This window comes from Triticum aestivum, chromosome 4B (assembly GCF_018294505.1).
Source record: "Triticum aestivum cultivar Chinese Spring chromosome 4B, IWGSC CS RefSeq v2.1, whole genome shotgun sequence".
NCBI lineage: Eukaryota > Viridiplantae > Streptophyta > Magnoliopsida > Poales > Poaceae > Triticum > Triticum aestivum.
The window spans coordinates 113,819,366-113,842,980 of record NC_057804.1 but is presented as its reverse complement, the minus strand read 5'-3'; positions in this window follow the sequence as shown (position 1 = coordinate 113,842,980).

Here is a 23,615-nt window from a genome sequence, read left to right as displayed (position 1 = left end):
TTTGTAATTTGGCATCATTTGGATCAAAGTGCACATCGTATGATATTTTGCATCCAAGGCTCTTAGGATCTTCTTGATGATGAATTTGTTGGTCAATTCTTCACTTCCTAAGCCGACAATCTCATTTGTGATGAGAGCAAGCCTAGAGTATATTTCAGCGACACATTCACCATCCTTCATTTTGAACTTGTCAAGTTGACTTTGAAGCACATCCAACTTGGATTCCTTGACGGAGTTCGTACCTTCGTGCATATCAATCAAAGTATCCCAAATTTCCTTTGCATTCTCAAGAGGCTGATTTTGTCGAATTCTTCGGGGCACAATACGTTGAAGAGGATATCACAAGCTTGAGCATTGTATTGCAACATCTTCAATTCTTCTGCAGTAGCTTCATGATTCCATTCTCTCCCATCAAATAATCCACCTTGCAAACCAATACACACAATAGCCCAAACAGCGGGGTTATGTCCAAGAATATGCATTTTCATCTTATGTTTCCAACTAGCAAAATTAGTACCATCAAAGTAAGGACCTCTACGGTGGCAATTTCCCTCGCTAGACGTCATACTCTCCTAGGTTGTGAAACCAAGGATATGATCACCAAAGCTATGGAAATCAAGGTAAATGGAGACCAAAGATCTGATACCACTTGTAGGATCAAAAGTATGTCTAGAGGGGGTGATTAGACTACTTGACCAAATAAAAACCTAGCCTTTTCCCAATTTTAATTCTTGGCAGATTTTAGCAACCTAGCACTAGTCAAGCAATCAACCTACACATGCAATCCTAAGAGTATAGCGGCGGAATGTAAATCATTGCATATGAAGGTAAAGGGGAGGAGTTTGGAGGGAGCAAACGCAATGTTGACACGAATTTTGGCGTGGTTCCGATAGGTGGTGTTATCGTACATCCACGTTGATGGAGACTTCAACCCACAAAGGGTAACGGCCGTGCGAGTCCATGGAGGGCTCCACCCACAAAGGGTCCATGAAGAAGCAACCTTGTCTATACCACCATGGCCATCGCCCACGAAGGACTTGCCTCACTTGGGTAGACCTTCCCAAAGTAGGCAATCTCCTTGCCCTTACAAACTCCTTGGTTCAACTCCACAATTTGATGGAGGCTCCCAAGTGACACCTAACCAATCTAGGAGACACCACTCTCCAAAAGGTAATAAATGGTGTGTTGATGATGAACTCCTTGCTCTTGTGCTTCAAATGATAGTCTCCCCAACACTCAACTCTCTCTCTCTCTCATAGATTTGGCTATGGTGGAAAGATGATTTGAGTGGAAAGCAACTTGGGGAAGGCTAGAGATCAAGATTTGTGGTTGGAATGGAATGTCTTACTCTCAACACATGAGTAGGTGGTTCTCTCTTAGAAAATGAATGTTGGAAGCGTAGGCATGTTCTGATTGCTCTCTCTACGAATGAAGAGTGGGTGGAGGGGTATATATAGCCTCCACACAAAATCTAACCGTTACTGTCAGGACCCCGACTCGATGTCACATCGATCTAGCCGGTAACACCTCATATCACTTTGCGGCCTCACGCACGGTATCCCCACGGGTGTCGCCTTACCTTTGCCCGGGACCGTTTGCGCCTTTTAGCTCACGTATATGATAGTGTCGCTAGCATCCATATGATAAGGAGCCCGGGCTGACATGACTAGTCGTAAACCCAAAGTGGCACAGACTTACAGGGACAGGCATCCATGACCCAGCTTCGAACGTGTCGGTCATCAGCAAGTGGGTCCGGGCTGTAGCACTGGGCTAGCAGGACTCCGGTAAACCGGGCTGTAGCGGGCTAACAGGACTCCGGTACTCAATGCGTGACATTTCCCCGAAGGGACAGACACAGGAACGAAGAAGGACACATGCCGGCCAGCCTAAGTGTTCCAGAGCAGTAGCAAGCTACCATGGCTCAGCGGTAACACTAGGAGACATTTCCCGGTAAGAGAGGCTACTAAAGATAAACAACTAGGTAGTCAGATCCCACACATACCAAGCATTTCAATCATACACACAATATGCTCGATATGTGCAAATACAACGAAGCATCACAACATGACTCTACGACACAAGTACTTTATTTAAGGCTCAGGGAGCCATACATAACATACACAAAGGTACGGGTCTCACGACCCAACATTCAAGTCATACAGTCATACAAACCAGCAGCGGAAGTAACTTGTCTGAGTACAGACAACTAGTAAAATAAAAGAGGCTTGGAAAGCCTAGCTATACTACGTGGTCCTTCACAAGCTCAGGGTCACCACCTGGGCCTTTAGCCTACTCGTTGATGTCAACGTCTACATAGAACCCATCAGAAGGGGTTGCAGCGTCTTCTGTAAAAATGTAAATTATAGCAACATGAGTACAAAGGTACTCAGCAAGACTTACATCAGATCCTACATACATGCATATTATCAAGAAGGGTTGGTGGAGTTATTGCAGCAAGCCAGCTTTGACTCTTGGCTAGACTATCCTACGATACTTCAACTTGAAATGGTTTTGCGCACACGAGTCCACTACTCACCACTTCAATACACTACCGAGGATCCGCCTCCGTCTTCCTACGGAAGAGCCATCCTCGGCACTCACACTTATCTTGAGGCTTTTAGTAGTTTCCATTTACTTGTCTATGAACTGTATAGGCAACCAAGTAGTCCTTTACCGCGGACGCGGCTATTCGAATAGATCATGTTAACCCTGCAGGGGTGTACTTCTTCATACACGCTCTCACCACTTACCGTCGTTTACACGACATGTACTCGGCAACCTTCAAGCGGAAGCCCAACGTGGGTGTCGGCCACGACCTACCTAACCACCTAAGCCTCCAGTCCAGGTTTATCGCCTATCCAGGTTCCATCCGCAGGGAGTCCGGCCGAGGTTTCCCATACGGCCCCGAACGATGTGAACAGGGTTCCCGAGATACCTAACGGGTATTCGGTACACCGTGCCACGTACCTACCGCATCACAGCCCACCCCTACGGTCAGCGCTGTCCACGGCCTCCAGTAGGCTACAAACACCAGAAACTACTTGCAACTCCTGGACGGAGAACTAGGGTGAATAAGAAGCCGAGAGGGTCCATTGGTTTCGGGCCCAATGCATGGTAGTAGCTGATTCTTAAATCACACATACAGATCTCAGTGCTTAAGGTCGGCTTCAATGAAACAACCCACCATGTACTCCTACATGGCCTCTCATCGATACCTTTACCAAATCGTGTTCACCACACCACTCTCATTACCGACATAATCATTTCACTCTAGCCCATCACCCAGATGAACCAGACCTGACACGACTCTAAGCATAGCAGGCATAGCAAGGTAGGAACAACACATACATATGGCTCAATCAACTCCTACACATGCTAGTGGGTTTCATCTAGTTACTGTGGCAATGACAGGTCATGCAGAGGAAATGGGTTCAACTACCGTAGCACACAGCAGTTTGAAACGCGTTGTCTTAATGCAGTAAAAGAGAGCAGGAGCGAGAACATGGGATTGTATCGATATGATCAAATGGTTGGTTGCTTGCCTGATGGTTCGATGCACTGATACGGTTCTTCGTTAGGGTAATCACGGTACTCCTCGGAGGCAGAACCTGTCGCAAAGGACACCGATACACAACCATCACCAAACAATGTGCAACAATATGATGCATGCATGAAACATGGCAATATGAGTGTGTTGGGCTAATGCAACTAAAACCAGAAGGGTTTGAACAAATTTGAATCAAAGATTCAAATTTCAAACTCAAACATGGCCTTTTAAAGTGCTTTTCCTTGTTCTGCTTAAAACATCAATTTAACTTGTTTGATCATGCATGAAAATAGTACAGATGGATAGATTGGATTTTTCTGATCATTTTTCATATATAATTTGTCTGAATTTGGAGTTACAGAATAAAAGTTATGAATTTTTGAAGTTTAAATAATATTCTGGAATTTCCTGATTTAAATTAAATCCAGAAATATATATATTGCGCCAGCATGATGTCAGCATGACGTCAGTGGTCAACTGCGGCTGGCTGGGGTCAAACCTGACGTGTGGGGTCCACACGTCAGTGACAGGGGGGTTAAACAGGGTTAATTTAATCCTAATTAGGAATTAGTGGCGCTGGGGCCCACTGGTCAGTGTCAGGGGGTTAACTAACAGTGATTAGCACTAATCTGACCAACCTGGCCGACGGGGCCCACGCGTCAGTGACCCTGGGGGGGTCAAACCCCAGGTCAAACAGGTCAAACCCACCGGCGACATGACGCCGGCGAGGCCCGAGACGGCGGCGCGATACGGAAACGCGCTACAGGGCACGGGCGAGGCCGTGCTTGGGCTCGTTGGAGAGCCCTTGCTCCCGCGCGTCGAACGGTGGTGGTGGCCGTGCCTGAGGTGGCCGGTACCGATGACGGCGAGCTCGTGAGCGGCGGCCGGAGTTCGGGTGCGGTCGGGATCGGCGCTGCTGCTCGCAGGCGAGGGAGCTGAGGCGCTGGAGGGACTCTACGGGTCGCGGCAAGCACAACGGGTGCACGCCCGTGACCAAATGGTCACCGGAGCTGCGTCGACGGCGAGCTCGGCGACGGCGGAGGTTCGGCCGTGGTGGGAAACGGGGTTACGGTGCGGGAACGAGGGGGAAAAGAGGGGGAAACGGTGGCGGAGCTCACCGCGGTTGCAGTGGGCGTCGAAGCGGGCTCGGGGACGCGCTGGAGACGGCGAATCAACGGCGATGGTGGTCGGAGCCCGAGGAGGAAGACGATGGCGTGGAGGCGATGCAGAGCTTCCCGAGGGGCTTGGCTTGGTGGGGAGGAAGAGGGGGTCGCGGCGGAGCTCCTGAGCTCAGCGGAGGGCAAGGGGTGGCCGGTGACGGCTGCTATGGCGAACGGCGGCGATGGTGGTGTTCGGCCGTGAGAGAGAGAGCGAGGGAGAGGAGGGGAAGAACCGAGGGAGAGTGAGAGAGAAGGGGGGAGGGCGTGGCGTCGTTCCAGGCCATCCAGACGAGGAGGGGAGGGGCAGGCAGGCAGGCGAGCAGGTGGCGTGGCGCGGTGGCGCGCGCAGCGCGCCGGGCACACTCCTCCCTCTGTCAAGGACGAAGACGACAGAGGAGGAGGTGGGCTGGGCCGGCCAGCTGGCTGGGCCAGAGGCGCCAGGTAAAAGGCCCAGGTAAGGTTTCTCCCTTTTATTTATTTCTGTTTTCTAATTTCTGACATTTGTTTTGATTTAAATAAAATATTAAATCATTTTATAACCTTATGCCAATTTTTGCAGGAGCTAGATATATTATTCCAGAGCTCCCCAACAGGTGGCATAATTTTTGGACATATTAATATATAACTAATATATTTCCAATGCAAATATTTATGCATTAATTCCAAATGCCCAAAATAAATACCTATGAGCTCTTAAAAATATTGGTTTGATTTTTATCTCTGTCCAATATTTTCAGAGAGCAACATGAGCATTTTCTTGGACCCTTTTGGAGAAATTTTTATTTGGGTCATTTTCAAAATGATTCTGAGGGTTTCCACAAATCCCCATTTCAAATTAAATGGAATTTTAAACATGATGCACACACTCTGATGCATGACTAGCTAGGGTGTGACAACTCACCCCCACTCAAAAGAATCTCGTCCCGAGATTTGGGTTCCTCCGGGAAGAAGGCGGGATACTCGAGTCGAAGACGATCCTCCCTTTCCCAAGTTGCTTCATCCTCAGAATGGTGCGACCATTGAACTTTGAGAAACTTGATATTATGACGTCGGGTGGTACGTTCGGCCTGATCGAGGATACGAATGGGGTACTCTCGATATGTAAGATTATCTTGGAGATCAAGCGTTTCGTGGTCCACTCCACGGATAGGATCCGAGAAGCAACGCCTGAGTTGAGAAACGTGGAAGACATCGTGGACTCTGGAGAGGTGCGGAGGTAGTTCCAACTGGTAGGCAACTTCTCCTCGTTTGGCAAGAATGCGAAAAGGTCCAATGTAACGAGGAGCCAATTTGCCTTTGATACCGAAACGATGGGTTCCCTTCAGAGGGGTGACCCGAAGATAAGCCTTCTCGTCAACCTCGAAAGTCATAGCCTTATGTTTTCGGTCATATTGACTCTTTTGACGAGATTGGGCTGTTTTCAACTTTTCACGAACGATACGAACTTGTTCTTCTGCTTCCTGAATCATATCCGGGCCAAAGAATTGTCTTTCCCCGGTCTCTGACCAGTTAAGGGGTGTTCGACACCGTCGTCCATAGAGAACTTCAAAAGGGGCTTTACCCAAGCTAGATTGATAGCTGTTGTTGTAAGCGAATTCGGCAAATGGAAGGCACTTCTCCCAGTCCATTCCGAATGAGATAACAGAGGCTCGAAGCATGTCTTCTAGAATCTGGTTGACGCGTTCCACTTGACCACTCGACTGAGGGTGGAAGGCGGTGCTAAAGGAGAGACGGGTTCCCATAGCATTTTGGAAACTTTCCCAAAATCGAGAGGTGAAAAGACTTCCTCGATCCGAGTTAATTTCCAAAGGAACACCATGGAGGGACACTATTCGGGAGATGTATAAGTCTGCCAGCTGACTAGCGGTTATACTCTCACGAACAGGTAAGAAATGGGCTACTTTGGAAAGACGATCGACCACGACGAAAATAGCATTATTCCCTCTCTTGGTCCTGGGAAAACCGGTAATGAAATCCATACCAATTTTATCCCATTTCCATTCAGGAATAGCTAAGGGTTGAAGGGTGCCAGCAGGCCGTTGATGCTCTGCTTTTACACGACGACAGACGTCGCAATTAGCAATATACTGAGCAATTTCTCTCTTCATCCTAGTCCACCAGAACCTCTGGCGTAGGTCCTGATACATCTTAGTACTACCGGGATGAATGGTGAGAGGAGATTCATGAGCTTCCTTAAGGATCAATCGCCTCAGGTTTCGCACTTTGGGAACCACTAGTCGATTCCCGAAGTATACGACCCCTTGATCATTAATGGAGAAGCAATTCGCAATTCCTTTCTGGATGTTTCTCTTGATGCGGGAAATTCCCGGATCTACCTTCTGTGCTTTGATAATCTGATCCGTAAGGGTAGGTTTTGCCACCAAGGTGGAAAGAAAACCTTGAGGTACAATGTGAAGGTTAAGCTTCCGAAATTCCTCATGGAGAAGCGGTTGACTTTGTTGTAACATCAGGTTGTTACAATAAGATTTACGACTTAGCGCATCAGCCATGACGTTGGCTTTCCCTGGGGTGTAGGTTATTCCTAAGTCGAAGTCTGTGATCAACTCAACCCAACGTCTTTGCCTGAGATTCAGATCCGGTTGGGTGAAAATGTACTTCAGACTTTGGTGATCAGTGAATATTTCGCAACGATTACCGAGGAGGTAATGTCGCCAGGTCTTAAGTGCATAGACTACGGCTGCAAGCTCTAGATCATGAGTAGGATAATTCTCCTCATGTGGGTGCAATTGCCGTGAAGCGTAGGCAATTACGTGTCGATCTTGCATGAGAATGCAACCTAGTCCTTGTCGCGAGGCGTCGCAGTAGATAACAAAGTCCTTGGAGAAGTCTGGCGGTACCAGTACGGGAGCAGAAGTCAGGCGTCTTTTCAGTTCCTGAAAGCTGTGCTCACATTGTGGAGTCCATTCGAACTTCTTATCTTTCTTGAGGAGTTCGGTTAGAGGTTTAGCAACCTTGGAGAAGTTCTCGACAAAGCGACGACAATAGCTCGCTAAGCCCAGAAAACTCCGAACTTGCTTGACCGATTCAGGTGGAGTCCAATTAAGGACGGCTTGAACTCGCTCAGGGTTAACAGCAATACCTTTACCAGATATTACATGACCCAGATAGGTCACTTCTGACAACCAGAATTCACATTTAGAAAATTTGGCATAAAGGCGATGCTCTCGAAGTTTCTTCAACACTAGCCTTAGATGTTCGGCATGTTCTTCCTCGTTCTTGGAGTAGATGAGTATATCATCGAGGTAAACCACGACGAATTTATCCAAATACTCCATGAAGATTGAGTTCATTAACCGAGAAAAGGTGGCTGGAGCGTTGGTTAATCCGAAGGACATGACGGTGTACTCGTATTGGCCATAACGAGTAACAAAGGCCGTTTTAGGAATGTCCCCGTTTCTGATTTTGATTTGATGGTAGCCCAACCTCAAATCCATCTTGGAGAAGACTGAGGATCCAGCGAGCTGATCATACAGGTCGTTGATCCTGGGAAGCGGATATTTGTTCTTGATTGTGACCAAATTGACAGGTCGGTAATCTACAACCATCCGGTCCGTACCATCCTTCTTCTTGACGAATAGGACGGGGCAAGCCCACGGAGATGAGCTAGGTCGGATGAAACCCTTTTTCAAGGACTCATCGAGTTGTTTCTTAAGCTCGGCTAGTTCTAGTGGTGCCATCTTATAAGGTCTTCTAGCAATCGGAACGGTTCCTGGAATGAGGTCTATTACGAACTCAACATCCCTGTCAGGTGGAACACCTGGCAATTCCTCTGGGAAGACATCCGGGAAGTCACGGACTACCGGAACGTCCTCAAGGTCTGGCAAAGGGCTGGCGTTAAGAGAATATAATTGTCGCTTGGCTATTCGGGTCAAGACATTGACTATCTTCCCCGAAGGATGGGTGAGTTGAACAGTCCTAGAGAAGCAATCAATTTTGGCTTGATGAGCTGACATCCAGTCCATACCCAAAATGATATTAATATCTGAAAATTTAAGGGCTATCAAAGATGCAAGGAAAACAAGTCTGTCGACTTGGATTTCATTTCCATGGCTTACTCTAGAAGTTTGCCATTTGGATCCCGGAGTTTGAATTACCATAGAGGTTGGCATATCACCGAATGCGACGTTATGCAAACGAGCATAGTTTTCAGATATAAAAGAATGAGAGGCTCCTGTATCGAAAAGAACAGATGCCGGGTGGCAATTAACAAGAAGCGTACCGAGAACGACGTTGGGATCCTCTTGAGCTTCTTCGGCAGAGATACAGTTGACATGGCCACGTGAGGCGGTGGCCGGCTTGGCGTGGAACACTTTCCCTGTCGGCTTGCCACGGCCAACAGCTTTAGCAGACTGGTTGGGGTTGGTCTGGGGACACTCACGCATATAGTGACCAGATTCCCCACACTTGAAACAAGTCACGGAACTGGTACGTGGAGGAGCATTGTTGGTTGGACCCCCATAGGGCTTGGCCGGTGCAGACTGTTGAACAGGGCGAGGCGCCTGGAAAGATGGCCTCGGTGTGAACCTGGGTGGCAGGGCGGTGTTGGGTACCCACACGCGGCGCTTCTGAGGACCAGCACCGGATGAGGAACCCATGTCACGGCCATGCTTGCGTGTTGCGTCATAGTCAGTCTGACCAGTTTCAGCACTGATGGCTTTGTTGACAAGTTTCTGAAAAGATGTGCACTCATGCAGACGGAGGTCGCGGCGAAGCTCAGGACTAAGTCCCTTACGGAACCTTGCTTGCTTCTTGGCGTCAGTAGACACTTCCTCAGTTGCATATCGTGCGAGGTTACCAAACTCCCTGCTGTAAGCATCCACAGAAAGTCGGCCTTGGGTGAAACTGCAAAATTCCTCACGTTTACGGTCCATGAGACCCTCCGGAATGTGATGTTCACGGAAAGCCTCGCTGAATTCAGCCCAAGTAGTGACATGGCCCGCCGGGCGCATAGCTCCATAATTCTCCCACCATAGACTGGCGGGGCCTTCAAGATGATATGCAGCAAAGGTGACCTTGTCAGCCTCCGCTACCAGCGCGGAACGCAGTTTGTGAGAGATACTGCGAAGCCAGTCATCAGCGTCGAGAGGCTCGACGGAGTGGTGGAACGTGGGTGGATGTAATTTGATAAAATCACTGAGTGACACCACGTTAGTCCTCTGATGGTGTGCGTGTTCTGTTCAATACGCTCCAACAAACGGTTGGTCTCCCGCTTGTTTCTCTCAGCTTCCATCATAACCTCGGCTAGGGAAGGAGGATGAGGCAGATTTGCATCCCTGACTTCACTGCCTTCGGCCTGCTCTTGAGGAGCAGGGTTAGTGCGCGTGTTGACCATCCTAGGTAAACAAGACAATGATTTAGTCAGGATGATAAAATTCCGACATAGGATACAAAATGTAAGGAATAACTCGAAATGCAAGATGATCATCCGTATGACATGGTAGATACAGAAACTGCTTCTTTATTCCATCGTCATACACACCATACAGGGTTTAGTACAAGACCAAACAAAGTACTATTACGGTGAAAAGAGGATTACATCTCATCGGAGGCATCCCAAGCTCCTATACATTATTTTTCTACACCTCCGGAAAGAGTACAAACTAGGTCATATCCCACGAGTCACGCGGGACGATAGACGACACAGCTAGTGCGAACTAGTGATACTACCACTAACTCAGACCGATCCGTAGTAGTCCTCGTAGAAGTCACCTCCATAGCCTGGAAGCTCAACATGATCATCCGGAAACAGACGATCTCGCGGAGCTTGTGGACCATAGGGGCTAGGATGAGGTCTTGGACCAACAGACGGTGGCCTGCGGGGACCGCGAGGTGGGGTGATGCCTCCTACATCACGCCAACCCATCACGTCTGGCAGAGCAGATCTCACAGGATAGAGATCGCGCATATCTGAATATCCAGCTTGCACCGCCGGTGCGAACCGAGTCAAAGTGGCCCAGTGGTCAGCACGGGTATTGAAGAGCTCTAACCTCAAGGCCCGATTTTCACGGTCCTTATCCTCGAGCATCTCAGCAGTGGTGCGAGTCCGTGAATCCTCCTGGGTGGGGTCAGCATAGATAGCCTGGAGATACCCTTGTGCTCCCGGAAGTGATCCTGGCATATACCGGAAATCAGAGTCCCGAAATAGACCAGATCTGACTCGCATGATGGTCATCATAGAGTAGGCGGCGTCCTGCACAGCCATCTCAATGGTAACCCCGAGTCCATAGGAGCAGTGAAGGGGCTCGGTGGATCCAGGATAAGATGGAAATATCCTGACAGTGCAGAGATACTGGCTTTGATTGAAGTCCCGAAATTGCTCTTCGACCGTGTACTCAGGATACCAGCGGTATCCAGCCTCAGTCATTACCCTGACCAACTTGGCAGTATGGCCGGGTACATCTAGGCATCGAGTCAGGCGAACCACTTGATTGAGGTCGCGAGTGGCCATCTGAAAGCACAATCATAATGCAAAGGCATTAGAATTTCTAGCAAAATTTCGGCAGCATAACAGCTGTAAATGCTCAAGAAGGATTTTGAGACATTTGACAAGGATTTCATACACACTCAACATCATCATATCAAAGTTCTGAGACCATCCTAGCAACATAATATGGTAGAAGAACTGAACTAGGCTTGTATCCATCAAACCTATAAGGTACTACTGATTAGTAACACGTGATCCTGATAGAGAGAATAGATCCTAATTCCTTAACCCCCGGTGGAAGAATGGACTGACTCAGATCAGAATGTCATAAGATAAAGGAGTAAAAAGAGCCTTACGTTCCAACCCACAAACAATTCCCCTACATATAACTAAAGAATTTCTAGACTCAACATCGACCAGTTTGGCTTGGAGAACCTACAGGCAGTCCGGCTCTGATGCCAACGCTGTCAGGACCCCGACTCGATGTCACATCGATCTAGCCGGTAACACCTCATATCACTTTGCGGCCTCACGCACGGTATCCCCACGGGTGTCGCCTTACCTTTGCCCGGGACCGTTTGCGCCTTTTGGCTCACGTATATGATAGTGTCGCTAGCATCCATATGATAAGGAGCCCGGGCTGACATGACTAGTCGTAAACCCAAAGTGGCACAGACTTACAGGGACAGGCATCCATGACCCAGCTTCGAACGTGTCGGTCATCAGCAAGTGGGTCCGGGCTGTAGCACTGGGCTAGCAGGACTCCGGTAAACCGGGCTGTAGCGGGCTAACAGGACTCCGGTACTCAATGCGTGACATTTCCCCGAAGGGACAGACACAGGAACGAAGAAGGACACATGCCGGCCAGCCTAAGTGTTCCAGAGCAGTAGCAAGCTACCATGGCTCAGCGGTAACACTAGGAGACATTTCCCGGTAAGAGAGGCTACTAAAGATAAACAACTAGGTAGTCAGATCCCACACATACCAAGCATTTCAATCATACACACAATATGCTCGATATGTGCAAATACAACGAAGCATCACAACATGACTCTACGACACAAGTACTTTATTTAAGGCTCAGGGAGCCATACATAACATACACAAAGGTACGGGTCTCACGACCCAACATTCAAGTCATACAGTCATACAAACCAGCAGCGGAAGTAACTTGTCTGAGTACAGACAACTAGTAAAATAAAAGAGGCTTGGAAAGCCTAGCTATACTACATGGTCCTTCACAAGCTCAGGGTCACCACCTGGGTCTTTAGCCTACTCGTTGATGTCAACGTCTACATAGAACCCATCAGAAGGGGTTGCAGCGTCTTCTGTAAAAATGTAAATTATAGCAACATGAGTACAAAGGTACTCAGCAAGACTTACATCAGATCCTACATACATGCATATTATCAAGAAGGGTTGGTGGAGTTATTGCAGCAAGCCAGCTTTGACTCTTGGCTAGACTATCCTACGATACTTCAACTTGAAATGGTTTTGCGCACACGAGTCCACTACTCACCACTTCAATACACTACCGAGGATCCGCCTCCGTCTTCCTACGGAAGAGCCATCCTCGGCACTCACACTTATCTTGAGGCTTTTAGTAGTTTCCATTTACTTGTCTATGAACTGTATAGGCAACCAAGTAGTCCTTTACCGCGGACGCGGCTATTCGAATAGATCATGTTAACCCTGCAGGGGTGTACTTCTTCATACACGCTCTCACCACTTACCGTCGTTTACACGACATGTACTCGGCAACCTTCAAGCGGAAGCCCAACGTGGGTGTCGGCCACGACCTACCTAACCACCTAAGCCTCCAGTCCAGGTTTATCGCCTATCCAGGTTCCATCCGCAGGGAGTCCGGCCGAGGTTTCCCATACGGCCCCGAACGATGTGAACAGGGTTCCCGAGATACCTAACGGGTATTCGGTACACCGTGCCACGTACCTACCGCATCACAGCCCACCCCTACGGTCAGCGCTGTCCACGGCCTCCAGTAGGCTACAAACACCAGAAACTACTTGCAACTCCTGGACGGAGAACTAGGGTGAATAAGAAGCCGAGAGGGTCCATTGGTTTCGGGCCCAATGCATGGTAGTAGCTGATTCTTAAATCACACATACAGATCTCAGTGCTTAAGGTCGGCTTCAATGAAACAACCCACCATGTACTCCTACATGGCCTCTCATCGATACCTTTACCAAATCGTGTTCACCACACCACTCTCATTACCGACATAAACATTTCACTCTAGCCCATCACCCAGATGAACCAGACCTGACACGACTCTAAGCATAGCAGGCATAGCAAGGTAGGAACAACACATACATATGGCTCAATCAACTCCTACACATGCTAGTGGGTTTCATCTAGTTACTGTGGCAATGACAGGTCATGCAGAGGAAATGGGTTCAACTACCGTAGCACACAGCAGTTTGAAACGCGTTGTCTTAATGCAGTAAAAGAGAGCAGGAGCGAGAACATGGGATTGTATCGATATGATCAAATGGTTGGTTGCTTGCCTGATGGTTCGATGCACTGATATGGTTCTTCGTTAGGGTAATCACGGTACTCCTCGGAGGCAGAACTTGTCGCAAAGGACACCGATACACAACCATCACCAAACAATGTGCAACAATATGATGCATGCATGAAACATGGCAATATGAGTGTGTTGGGCTAATGCAACTAAAACCAGAAGGGTTTGAACAAATTTGAATCAAAGATTCAAATTTCAAACTCAAACATGGCCTTTTAAAGTGCTTTTCCTTGTTCTGCTTAAAACATCAATTTAACTTGTTTGATCATGCATGAAAATAGTACAGATGGATAGATTGGATTTTTCTGATCATTTTTCATATATGATTTGTCTAATTTGGAGTTACAGAATAAAAGTTATGAATTTTTGAAGTTTAAATAATATTCTGGAATTTCCTGATTTAAATTAAATCCAGAAATATATATATTGCGCCAGCATGACATCAGCATGACGTCAGTGGTCAACTGCGGCTGGCTGGGGTCAAACCTGACGTGTGGGGTCCACACGTCAGTGACAGGGGGGTTAAACAGGGTTAATTTAATCCTAATTAGGAATTAGTGGCGCTGGGGCCCACTGGTCAGTGTCAGGGGGTTAACTAACAGTGATTAGCACTAATCTGACCACCTGGCCGACGGGGCCCACGCGTCAGTGACCCTGGGGGGGTCAAACCCCAGGTCAAACAGGTCAAACCCACCGGCGACATGACGCCGGCTAGGCCCGAGACGGCGGCGCGATACGGAAACGCGCTACAGGGCACGGGCGAGGCCGTGCTTGGGCTCGTTGGAGAGCCCTTGCTCCCGCGCGTCGAATGGTGGTGGTGGCCGTGCCTGAGGTGGCCGGTACCGACGACGGCGAGCTCGTGAGCGGCGGCCAGAGTTCGGGTGCGGTCGGGATCGGCGCTGCTGCTCGCAGGCGAGGGAGCTGAGGCGCTGGAGGGACTCTACGGGTCGCGGCAAGCACAACGGGTGCACGCCCGTGACCAAATGGTCACCGGAGCTGCGTCGACGGCGAGCTCGGCGACGGCGGAGGTTCGGCCGTGGTGGGAAACGGGGTTACGGTGCGGGAACGAGGGGGAAAAGAGGGGGAAACGGTGGCGGAGCTCACCGCGGTTGCAGTGGGCGTCGAAGCGGGCTCGGGGACGCGCTGGAGACGGCGAATCGACGGCGATGGTGGTCGGAGCCCGAGGAGGAAGACGATGGCGTGGAGGCGATGCAGAGCTTCCCGAGGGGCTTGGCTTGGTGGGGAGGAAGAGGGGGTCGCGGCAGAGCTCCTGAGCTCAGCGGAGGGCGAGGGGTGGCCGGTGACGGCTGCTATGGCGAACGGCGGCGATGGTGGTGTTCGGCCGTGAGAGAGAGAGCGAGGGAGAGGAGGGGAAGAACCGAGGGAGAGTGAGAGAGAACGGGGGGAGGGCGTGGCGTCGTTCCAGGCCATCCAGACGAGGAGGGGAGGGGCAGGCAGGCAGGCGAGCAGGTGGCGTGGCGCGGTGGCGCGCGCGCGCGCCGGGCACACTCCCCTCCCTCTGTCGAGGACGAAGACGACAGAGGAGGAGGTGGGCTGGGCCGGCCAGCTGGCTGGGCCAGAGGCGCCAGTTAAAAGGCCCAGGTAAGGTTCTCCCTTTTATTTATTTCTGTTTTCTAATTTCTGACATTTGTTTTGATTTAAATAAAATATTAAATCATTTTATAACCTTATGCCAATTTTTGCAGGAGCTAGATATATTATTCCAGAGCTCCCCAACAGGTGGCATAATTTTTGGACATATATTAATATATATAACTAATATATTTCCAATGCAAATATTTATGCATTAATTCCAAATGCCCAAAATAAATACCTATGAGCTCTTAAAAATATTGGTTTGATTTTTATCTCTATCCAATATTTTCAGAGAGCAACATGAGCATTTTCTTGGACCCTTTTGGAGAAATTTTTATTTGGGTCATTTTTCAAAATGATTCTGAGGGTTCCACAAATCCCCATTTCAAATTAAATGGAATTTTAAACATGATGCACACACTCTGATGCATGACTAGCTAGGGTGTGACAGTTACACACAAATTCCCAAACTCGGTGAGACCGAATGGTGAAACTCGATCAGACCGATTCAGGTCAAAATGTGAATGTTACAGTTTTTTCGGTGGGACCGGTATGATCAACTCGATGGGACCTATGTGCTAGGACTAGGGCATAACTTGATCTCGATGAGACCGATCACATGAACTCAGTGGGACCGTTTTCAGTAATAGGCACACAGAGATTTGGTCAGGCAAACTCGGTGGGACCGATCACTCATTTCGGTGAGACCGAAACATTACGAAAAGGAAACAGGGAGTTTGCATTGCGAACTCGGTGGGACCTGAGGGAGTCCTGGATTAGGGGGTGTCCGGATGGCCGGACTATAACCTTTGGCCGGACTCCTAGACTATGAAGATACAAGATTGAAGACTCCGTCCCGTGTCCGGATGGGACTTTCCTTGGCGTGGAAGGCAAGCTTGGCGATACGATATGAAGATCTCCTCCCATTGTAACCGACTCTGTGTAACCCTAGCCCTCTCCGGTGTCTATATAAACCAGAGAGTTTTAGTCCATAGGACGAACAACAATCATACCATAGGCTAGATTCTAGGGTTTAGCCACTCCGATCTCGTGGTAGATCTACTCTTGTACTACCCATATCATCAATATTAATCAAGCAGGAGTAGGGTTTTACCTCCATCGAGAGGGCCTGAATCTGGGTAAAAACATCGTGTCCCTTGTCTCCTGTTACCATCCGCCTAGACGCATATTTCGGGACCCCCTACCCGAGATCCGCCGGTTTTGACACCGACATTGGTGCTTTCATTAAGAGTTCCTCTGTGTCGTCGCCTTTTAGGCCCGATGGTTTCTTCGCTCATCAATCGCGATGCGGTCCGGGATGGGACTTTTCTCCCCGGACAGATCTTCGTATTCGGCGACTTCGCACTGCAGGCTGACTCGTTCGGCCATCTGGAGCAGATCAAGAGTTACGCCCCTGGCCATCAGGTTAGGTTTGGAAGCTTGAACTACACGGCCGACATCCACGGGGACTTGATCTTCGACGGATTCGGGCCACAACCGGGCACACCGCACTGTCATGATGGGCATGATTTAGCTCTGTCATCGGACAACGCCCAGAGTGTCGCTCCGGTGTCCACTCCGACCATTAACTCGGAGCCCACTACACCAGTCGGGGACGGACGGTTAGACGCCACCCCAGAAACTGCAATCTCTATGGTGATAGAGCCGGATACCAGCTTAGTCCCTCGCAAGGCCCGTGACTCCAAGGTGCCGGACTCCGATCCGGACTCCGTAAATCCTGCACCTCTTCCGATTAAGCCCGATTGGGCTCCGGTCATGGAGTTCACCGTTGTGGATGTCTTTCAGCACTCACCTTTCGGCAACATCCTGAATTCGTTAAAGTCTCTCTCTTTGTTAGGAGAGCCTAGGCCGGACTATGGCCAACACAGTTGGGATGCGGACGACGAAGAAATTTGTAGCCCACCCACCACCCACTACGTAGCCACTGTCGACGATTTAACCGACATGCTAGACTTCGACTCCGAAGATACCAACGGTATGAATGCCGATAAAGGAGACGATCAAGTACTAGCACCTATAGGGCTCCGGAAAAACACCTCATCATACGATGTATACATGGTGGACACATGCAACAAAAGTGACTACGAGGAACAAAAGGATGCGGCCAGAGATCGCTCCCCCGAGAAACAATCAAAGCGGCGGCGCAAGCGCAAGGCCAAGCCCCACCTCGACAAAAACCCAGCCATAGAGCAGGGCGACTCAACGGACGATGAACATGCCATCGAGCATCTGTCCAAGCAGGGTGGACAATCCGAACAACCAATCCCCAGGAAGGATAATAGCCCGGACGACCTCACACCGGACAAATTGCTGGAACATCAGAACCTCCACCAAAGGCTCGTCGCCACTGCACGTAGCTTGAAAAAACAGAAGCAGAGGCTCAAGACAACGGAGGATGCACTCAGGATCAGATGGGGCAAGGTACTCAATACCGCACACAAGTACGGCAGTAGTCGCCACACAAAGAGCTATCCGAAGTGGAAACTACTACCGGAATTTGACGAAGAGGCCATAAATCCCCCACAGTCAAAAAATAAGGACGCCACAAGGTTGGATAGACGACCCTACGATCAATCTCACGCGTCAAAGGACGCCGCACTCTATATAGCGCGCGATCTGTCCAAGAATCCGCATCAGAAAACTGGCCCTACCAGATCCATTTATAGGCCAAGAAAGCAAGCTCCAATGAGTGATGCAACGCAAAAAATACCCGAAAATCACGGCACGCCTAAATACAGGGGCGTCGCACACCCCCTATGCTTTACTGATGAGGTGCTAGATCATGAATTCCTAGCCGGATTCAAGCCAGTGAACATAGAACCATACGAAGGAACAACAGACCCTGGAGTCTGGATCGAGGACTACATCCTCCACATACACATGGCCAGAGGAGATGACCTCCACGCCATAAAATACTTACCCCTTAAGCTCAAAGGGACAGCCCGGCATTGGCTTAAAAGCCTTCGCGAGAACACCATGGGAAGTTGGGCAGTGCTTGAGGATGCTTTCCGGGCAAATTTTCAAGGAACCTATGTCCGCCCCCGGATGCAGACGATCTGAGCCATATAACTCAGCAGCCCGGTGAGTCAGCGAGGAAGCTCTGTAACAGATTCCTTATCAAAAAGAATCATATAGTCGACTGTCCGGATGCAGACGCCCTAGCAGCTTTCAAACATAGCATCCGAGACGAATGGCTCGCCACACACCTCGGCCAAGAAAAGCCGCGAACAATGTCCGCGTTAACAAGCCTCATGACCCGCTTCTGTGCAGGAGAGGATAGCTGGCTGGCAAGAAGCAGCACCAGCGACCCGAATACGTCCGAACTCAGAGATGGGAACGGGAAGCCGCGCCGAAACAATGAACCGCGCCGGATAAAGGACAAAAGCCCGATGAGCACGGCAGTAAATGCCGGATTCAAAAGTCCTCGGCAAAATCAGAAAAAGATGCCCCCCAAAGAAGATAGGGACGAGCTATCCAACCTCAACAAAATTTTGGACAAAATATGTCAAATCCACAGCACTCCGGGGAGACCTGCAAACCATACCCACCGAGATTGTTGGGTCTTTAAGCAGTCCGGCAAGCTCAATGCCGAACACAAGGGGCTCAGCACACCAAGCGAAGATGACAATGCACCCCACGAGCAGATCACCGGAGAACAAAAGAAGTTCCCACAAGAAGTCAAGACAGTAAATCTACTTCATGCGACAAAGAAGAATAGAACGACACCTACAATGACACGCGCCGTACAGCCAGCCCCGGAGGAGCAACCCCACTGGTTGTTACAACCAATCACCTTTGATCATCTGGATTACTCCAGAGGAGACCAGAACGCAGGCTGGACTGCCTTGGTCTTAAATCCAATCATTAACGGACTCCAATTTACTAACGTCCTTATGGACGGCGGCAGCGACTTGAACCTGTTGTATCAGGACACAGTCCGCAAACTCGGGGTACACCTAGTCGCAATCCACCTCGGCAACACTTCCTTCCAAGGAGTAACGCCAGGTTCGGATACCCCAAGTATGGGTTCCCTTATGTTAGAAGTCACGTTCGGATCACCCGACAACTTCTGAAGCAAAAAGCTAACATTCCACATCGCCCCATTCGTAAGTCGCTATCAAGCGCTACTGGGACGTGAAGCTTTCGCCCGCTTTAACGCAATACCGCACTACGCATCCCTTACACTTAAAATGCCCAGTCCAAAGGGCATCATCTCATTACAAGGGAACATAAATTGACCCCCAAAGTACGGGCAGGGGTGTGGTTGCCTAGGCAGCCGCCCACAAATCCAGCCTTACTATCCCGGACACGCCTCGACGAGTCCGGCATCAACATGCTTAAATTACCGCATACCCTAATGCAAGGGGATCCGTGTGCTCACGCCCGGAGACAATACGGCCCAACTCTTGATCCAACTATATTTTGTTTATTTCGATATAGATTTCCCGCACGCTTATTTTTTTACTAAGTCCCTCTCTTTCGCGGACGAGCATCGTGCTACGCCCGTCTAGGATACGGCACGACGGAGACACAGGCACAGACATGCAGCAGGGACCCATTCCAAGGATTCTCTTCGGATTAAGACCCTGCGTAAACCTTTTTTACTATCTCTTGTTGATAACATCCCCCGGTTTTGTCTATAGCCGAGGAGGAGGCTGGCGTCTTGGCACGTGGCCACGTCAGATTTTTTTTTGCACGTACCTGGACACTAGGGGCTTTTCTATCAAGGGCTCTATTTCGGCCCGTCTTCATAAAGATCGAACACCTTAGGGAGTGTTCGGCGTCGTGAGTTTGGCCCTATATGCACCAGCTCTGAATCATGTCTTTGGTCAAATGTTGGGTTTGCCCGACTCCTGTGTTTTGCTGCCTTACGTTCCATTATATCGGCTAACGCGGCACCAGGAGAACTACTGCGAGTGTGCCCCGGTTCGGCCGGGTGAGCACCTCAGTAGAGAAAGCCGAAAACTGACTATCATGATATAGCGAGAGACTGGTCAACCACTCGATGACTTTTGGAATCTTTAGGATTCCCCCGCATTAATGAAGAGCCGCTTCCCGGTCAGGCACACTCGCGCCCCGAATTCGGGCGAGCGCGGCGCCCCTATGGGCTATTCAGTAGTCCCACTGTCAAACTCCTATGGCTAAGTGAAAGTGATAAAGCATTATAGTCCGGTTGCCTAGTTCATCGCGCTACCACCTCCTTTATAGGACCAAGACGTTGAATTAAGTGTGAACAGACGCCTTTTTGCGAACACCCCCGCATTCTATGCGTGGGGGCTGAAGCCAACGACTTCCATCTTTTAGTCTACATACAAATATATACATTAAATGGCCGCACAGCAGGTATCATGATTCTTGCAAGCACAAGTATAAAAAAGCTTTTTTCATAAAAACACAATTCGTCTTACAAATAGTATAAATTATTCGAACACAACATCCTTCGAGCACTGCGACTCTATTATACGAGCGCCAGGAAGAACTTCCTCAAAATAGTGCTTGGCAAGTACTCGGCTTTCGTCTGAATCTTGGGACGCAACAATACTGGCCTTCATATCTGCCCAGTATGTCTTGACACGGGCAAGAGCCATCTGTGCGCCCTCTATGCACGCCGACCTCTTCATTGCATCAGCATGCGGCACCGAACCAAGAAATTGCTGCACCAAGCCAAAATAGCTCTTCGGCTCCGGCTTCTCCGGCCACAGACGACTCGCAACAAATTTCATGGCGAGTCCGGATAATCTATTCAGCTCCGCCCAGGCGGCTAAACGGTCGGAGACTGACAGTGGGCGCTCTGAATTGTGGTACTACGACCAAAAAAGCTCTTCCAATTTATGGTCACCTCGGCTGCGGAAGTGTTCGGTCGCGTCCGCCGCACTTGCGGCCAAATCCAGATAAGTGTTGTCTGAACTCCACTGTCGGTCTAATGGAGCATACTTAGGGTCTCCGAACTTCATCCGCAGCATATAAGGCTTTCCAGCCGTGATATCTCCGGCCTGACGCAGCTCCTCCTTCATCGCTCTCATGGCAGAGCGAGTATCCTTGGATTCGGCCGTGATCTTTTCAAGATCTTTCTGAGCCACCCTATCTTCTTGCTCAAGCAATCTACAGCGGTTGGTAGCATCCCTCAATTCTATGGCCATCTCGGCCATTTCCTTCTTGCTCTGGCAGTGAGCAGCCTGTTCGGCTTTTAGCTCTTCAGCCGCTTTAACGACAGCCGCATCACTCTTCCTTGCTTGCTCCTTGGCTCGGGCAAGTTCCGCCCGAAGGTTCTCCACGGCAGCAGCACCATCTACATCAAGTATATATATATATAAGGCCCGAGCATCAAGCTCTTATTACTGGGTGTCTTTTGAACATACCTTGAGCCTCGTCTAGCCGCTTATTTACAAGCGCGATGTCGGCATCGGCCACGTCAAGTTGCCACTTTAGTTCGGCAGATTCACCAGTCCGGCTAGCCACCGAGCACCTCGCCACCTACATAGAATAAGCGACATATTATACCTGGGATTATGATCATCTGTGCGCCGTCATTCATGACGACACACAGAGTCTCAGGGGCTACCATTCATACAGGGCACATTTAATATGCGGCTCTACCAAAAGGTACACCTTTCTACATACCTCAAAGCATGTTAGTAAACTCCTGGCAGCTTCGTACAATCCGCTTTCTACGGATGAAATCCTTCCAGTCACTGTATCCATCAACATATGGTGTTCTTCTGAGATGGACGCCCTACCAAGCAGATCCTTCAGCACCTCCGCCAGCGCGCAAGAGGGTGCCGGACTAGTCTGACGACCTTTCCCAGGGTCCGGACTTGAAAAATCCCTCCGGGACGATACCTCAGGGTCGCCAGCCTCGTAGGACGGGGGAGCAAGGGGAGGCGTTTCGCTCTCTATCATCTCTGGACGAAGATCCCCTGAAGATGAGCTCTGCTGAGAAGGGTTGAGATCCGAACTGCAAGATAATGCTTCGGTTATTTTCCTCAGGAATAAAACATGAATGTGATTCATTATGGAACCCCTCCCCTCACTTACGCCTCGGGGAGAGCGGGTCCCCTTTAGGGGGCGGTTCGGCTGAAGCGTCCACCGGTGCCGAACCCTCTGACGAAGATTTCTTTCCCCGTTTTGAGGTTATCACCTCCGGGTCTTCAGAGGCAGTCCTTTTCTTTCCCTGGTCAGGAGAATTTTCGATTCTTCCCTTCCTGACAGCCTCCTTCATGGAGGCGGTAGCTCCTTGGTCCCCCTTTTTCCTCCGCCAATGGCGCAGCCTCCAGCATCCTGGTCAGCATAGGATTCGGCACGGTCTCGGGCAAGGGGGCTGGACACCTGATAAGCTTAGCCTTTGCTATCCACTCCTGTTCAAAGGGCAACTCTGCTAAAGGGTAGATTTGATAAAAATATGGATGGTATGTGCAAATATGGAGCTACTTACTTTAGCATCTGGGGGGTTGCAGCTCAGACTAGCGTCCTCGGACAGATCCGGACACCTTGCTTGTGATCCGAAGAACAATTTTTGTACATCTCCATGGGCGTCATTCCCATGAAGTGTTGTAGGACCCGTGGTCCCTCAGGATTGAATTCCCACAAGCGGAGAGGTCGACGTTTGCAGGGCAGTGTGCGGCGAATCACCATGACTTGCGCCACCACGGTCAGATTGATATCTCTTTCTAGGAGATCTCGAATGCGGCCCTACAGCAAGGGCACGTCTTTCGACGGCCCCCAGATAAGTCCTTCATTAACCCATGATGCTAGCCATGGTGGGGGACCCGAGCGAAAAGCAGGCGGTGCCACCCATGTGGTGCCCCTAGGGGCTGTGATGTAGAACCAGTCCCGTTGCCATAAGCCGAGCTCCTCTTGAAAAGAGCCTTCGGGCCATGGAGCGTCGGCCATCTTGCTTATTATAGCTCCTCCGCACTCAACGTGCTGCCCCTCGATCATCTTCGGTTCCACCTTGAAGTTTTTTAGCCACAATCCGAAGTGAGGAGTGATATGGAGGAAGGCCTCACACACAACAATGAATGATGAGATTTGGAGGATGGACTCCGGAGCTAAGTCGTGGAACTCCAGCCCATAATAAAACATGAGCCCCCTCATGAAGGGATCAATCGGGAAGCTTAGCCCCTGAAGGAAGTGAGATGCGAACACCACGCTCTCACCAGGCTGGGGAGTGGGAATGGCCTGCCCTTGAGCAGGCAGCCTATGTGAGATTTCGCCGGTTGGATACCGGGCATCTCTCAGCTTTCACACATCTTCTTCCGTAACGGAGGAAGGCATCCACCGGCCTTCAAGGTCAGAGCCGGACAT